Consider the following 4,641-nt stretch of genomic DNA (forward strand, 5'->3'; position numbering starts at 1 on the left):
ACCGACCCCGCCGACGTCGTGCCTCCCCGGCCGGCCCCTCCTCCTCTCAAGGCCCCTCTCCGGCAAGCCCCTGCTCTGGCGAGCTCAAGCGAACTCCGGCCGATGAACCTCGAACCGCGTGCCCCGGATCTAGATCTGGATCCCGACGGTTGACTTTTTTTCCTAAACCCTAGCTCATATGCGCATGTTCATCGCATCGTAACTTTGCATCCGTTACTCCGTTTTTGGCATATAGCATATCAAAATGTTCGTCTTAGAGTGTACATCATTTCATTCCATTGCATAATTTTCATTTGAGTTCATATTGATGCCCGAAATGCTGTTAGAAGAATGCTACTTGAGATAATTGTCAGATCTGCTACTCCATTTAGATATTTGTCATTTTTGCCATGATTATTGTGTGCATGATATGCCCAAGAGCTCTACATATGTTTTGTTAAGGGTTTTGACATCTCTCCAGAGGTGCAACCCATGTATTTTTGTGATGTGTGTGGTGACTAGCACAAGCTTGCAATGTGAGGCACTTGGTAATGCTGATTTTAGGGACTTAGCATTTCCACTAAGTCCTTGACCTGTTTATTTTATATGGCCATATGTTCATGTTGTTTCCTAGTGATCCATGCCTCTTTTGAGGATGATCAGTAAGGATGTTTTGTTAATCTTGTAGTGCTCTATCCATCGATGTCTTTGGTTGCAATTATGGAGCAGCCTAGCTTGAGTCAATCGAGCTCTACTTTTGCTACTTCGTGAATCTGGGCAGATTGTCTACTTGTTAGCGATTTTGCCGAGGATGTTGTAGTTGATCAGTGCATGCTATGCTATTGTTCTTGCCATGTCTAGCTTGCATTTTGTGTATTCTTGATGGGTGTATGCCTAGATTGTCATGACTTGCTCCGTAGTGAGTGCATCGAGCTCGTAAACATGCCTACTTGATATCTGTTTTCAGCATGCTCCAGTTTTCACTAAGTCTGAGAACTGATTATGTTTTTGCCATGTTCACATGCTTGCAATTGTATTTTCTGATCCCTTTTGGCTCAAGGTCACTAAGGGACTTTTGTTAAGCTCTTTGAGTAGCTCCATTCCATGCTTTACTTTGCCATGTTCAGGTCCTGTAGCATGTAGTTTTGTTGCTCCGAAGAGTGCTACCTGATCGGAAATTCCAGACAAGTGTTAATTTCACTAAGTCTGAAATATGTTTGTCATATGCATTTTTGCCATGCTTGTTTGAACCTGTTAATGGATGATTTGGCCGTAGCTCAGTGCTAGTCTTGTGTTAAGCATCTTGAATACATCCCTGCCATGTATTTTGTTGCCATGTTTGGGTGCTGTAGCATGTTCATCTTGTTGCATTTAGATGGCTACTTGCTGTAAATCGCAGACCGGTGTCATATTTGATTTGCTTGCCATTTCCAAACCGTAACTCCGATTCCGGTGTTCTTTATATCGTTTTCAAGCGATTTCATCTCATCTTTCCAGTGGCACACTTGGATTCCCAAGTTGAGGCCAGGTTCATGCATTCCTTGTCACATCTTGCATATGCATCCCGCATCGCATCCCGCGTAGCATATCATCTTTGCAGCATATTGTTTGAGCTTTACACGTGGTTGATTGTGTTCCATTTGCTTGTTTGTCTTGTTTGGGTAGAGCCGGGAGACGAGTTCGTTAACGAGGAGCCCGTTGAGTTTGCTTTTGAGGATCCAGTCAACTCTGACAACTTTGCAGGCAAGATGGTCATACCCTCGAAATCACTACTATCTTTGCTTTGCTAGATGCTCGCTCTTTTGCTATGCCAATGCTACGATGCCTACCACTTGCTTTCAAGCCTCCCAAATAGCCATGTCAAACCTCTAACCCACCATGTCCTAGCAAACCGTTGATTGGCTATGTTACCGCTTTGCTCAGCCCCTCTTATAGCGTTGCTAGTTGCAGGTGAAGATTAGAGGCTGTTCCTTGTTGGAACATTTATTTACTTGTTGGGATACCATTATATTTCCATGTTATCTTAATGCATCTATATACTTGGTAAAGGGTGGAAGGCTCGGCCTCTCGCCTAGTGTTTTGTTCCACTCTTGCCGCCCTAGTTTCCATCATATCGGTGTTATGTTCCCGAATTTTGCGTTCCTTACGCGGTTGGGTTATAATGGGAACACCTTGATAGTTCGCCTTGATTAAAGCTTTTCTAGCAATGCCCAACCTTGGTTTTACCATTTGCCACCTAGCCTCTTTTCCCTTGGGTTTCCGGAGCCCGAGGGTCATCTTATTTTAGCCCCCCCTGGGCCAGTGCTCCTCTGAGTGTTGGTCCAAACTAGAGTCCTGTGCAGCGCCCCCTCGGGGAAACTCGAGGTTTGGTTTTAGTTGTATGGAGAGCTCATCTGAGTGTGCCCTGAGAATGAGATATGTGCAGCTCCTATCGGGATTGGTCGGCACATTCGGGCGGTGTTGCTGGTCTTGTTTTAACCTGCCGAAGTGTCTTGAAGAACCGAGGTACCGAGCCTGACCGGAACGTCTCGGGAGGAGGTCTATTCCTTCTTTGACCGTGAGAGCTTGTCATGGGCTAAGTTGGGACTCCCCTGCAGGGATTTGAACTTTCGAAAGCTGTGCCCGCGGTTATGGGCAGATGGGAATTTGTTAATGTCCGGTTGTAGATAACTTGAACCTTAACTTAATTAAAATGAATCAACCGTGTGAGTTACCGTGATGGCCTCTTCTCGGCGGAGTCCGGGAAGTGGACACGGTGTTGGAGTAATGTTTGCGCAGGTTGCTCTCTAGTTTCTTGCTCGCACTTTGCCTCCTCTTCTATCTCTCTTTTGCGAACAGGATAGCCACCATATTTGCTAGTCGCTTGCTTCAGCTCCACATATATTTTTACCTTGCCTTACCTATAAGCTTAAATAGTCTTGATCGCGAGGGTGCGAGATTGCTGAGTCCCTGTGGCTCACAGATTACTATTACACCAGATGTAGGGCCTGATGATTCCGCTCCAGGTGACGCACTCGAGCTCAAGTGGGAGTTCGACAAGGACTCTCAACGTTATTATGTTTCCTTTCCTGATGATCAGTAGTGGTGCCCAGTTGGGGGTGATCGGGACCGTGTCGCATGTTGGGTTATCTTTTATTTTGGCGCCGTAGTCGGGCCATGAGTGTTTGGATGATGTAATGTTATTTATGTACCTTGATTGATGTGGCAAGTGTAAGCCAACTATGTTATCCCTTTTATTATCTATATTACATGGGATGTTTGTGATGATTGCCTGACTTGCGACATATGCATTCAATGTGATTATGTATCTAAGTCGTGCCTCGACACGTGGGAGCTATAGTCGCATCGAGGGTGTTACAGCACCACCACCGGATTGGCCAACCACGTCGGATGGAGTACTCCTCTCACCAAGCCTGCTGCCTCCAACTTCCTTATCTCCTCCGTAATGAACTCCTGTCGTTCCAAAGCTTGCTTCCTGACCTTCTGCTTGACGGGTCCCGCATGAGGACAGACAACAAGATGGTGCTCAATCACCTCCCTGGGAATTCTGGGGATGTTAGATGCTTGCCATGCAAACACATCGACATTCGCCCGCAGGAAGGTGATGAGCTACCTTTCCTATTTGCTGTCCAGTGTGGAGCTTATGGTGAAAGCTCCTCCCATGTCATCCTCCTCGACAGACACCCTCTTGTTCTCAGGGCCTGATGATTCCGCTCCACGTGACGCGCTCGAGCTCAAGTGGGAGTTCGACGAGGACTCTCAATGATACTATGTTTCCTTTCCTGATGATCAGTAGTGGAGCCCAGTTGGGGGTGATCGGGACCATGTCGCATGTTGGGTTATCTTTTATTTTGGCGCCGTAGTCGGGCCATGAGTGTTTGGATGATGTAATGTTATTTATGTACCTTGATTATCTCCCCTTTTATTATCTATATTACATGGGATGTTGTGAAGATTGCCAAACTTGCGACATATGCCTTCAATGCGATTATGTCTCTAAGTCATGCCTCCACACGTGGGAGCTATAGTCGCATCGAGGGTGTTACAGCATGGCACCTCCTACAGCCATAAAAAACCAAGACACATGGCGTCACATGAATGGTTAATAGAATTTTGGATTTACTAGAATTTAAAAACCAGGCATCTCAATGTTTTGCCAGCAATCAACGGTGCCCTGGTGTTTAAAATTCATTCCCATTTCTTGCATGGGACCTAAGCATGCAGCCAAGGACACATATTTGATTTTTCAACCAATTTATATGCACTGGAGCATGTGCATGTAGTTCAAATTTGAATTATGCACACAAATGCATTGAAAACTCAGTTAATGCATAAAAATGTCCAAACGAACCCCGAAAAATCACAAAAAATCACACAACACTCCTGTTGTTCTATGTTGACACGACAAATTTTTTTGAGAGCAATAAGAGGCAATGGATATCGTTTTGTCCACTAAGGTGGGACGCTCCCTACCGAAAACCATCATGCTTGTTGTGAGAAGCTCCGGATTGTGACAAGCATATACCCAAACCTGCCCCCAATGGGACAAAATTTGTACCACGGCATGTTGATGCCGCTCCATGATAGCATGCCAAGTTTCATGAATTTCAGACGAGTTTTGGATTTATTAGAATTTAAAAACCAGGCAACGGTGCCCACGTG

Source organism: Triticum aestivum, chromosome 3A (genome assembly GCF_018294505.1).
Source record: "Triticum aestivum cultivar Chinese Spring chromosome 3A, IWGSC CS RefSeq v2.1, whole genome shotgun sequence".
In the NCBI taxonomy this organism is placed as follows: Eukaryota; Viridiplantae; Streptophyta; class Magnoliopsida; order Poales; family Poaceae; genus Triticum; species Triticum aestivum.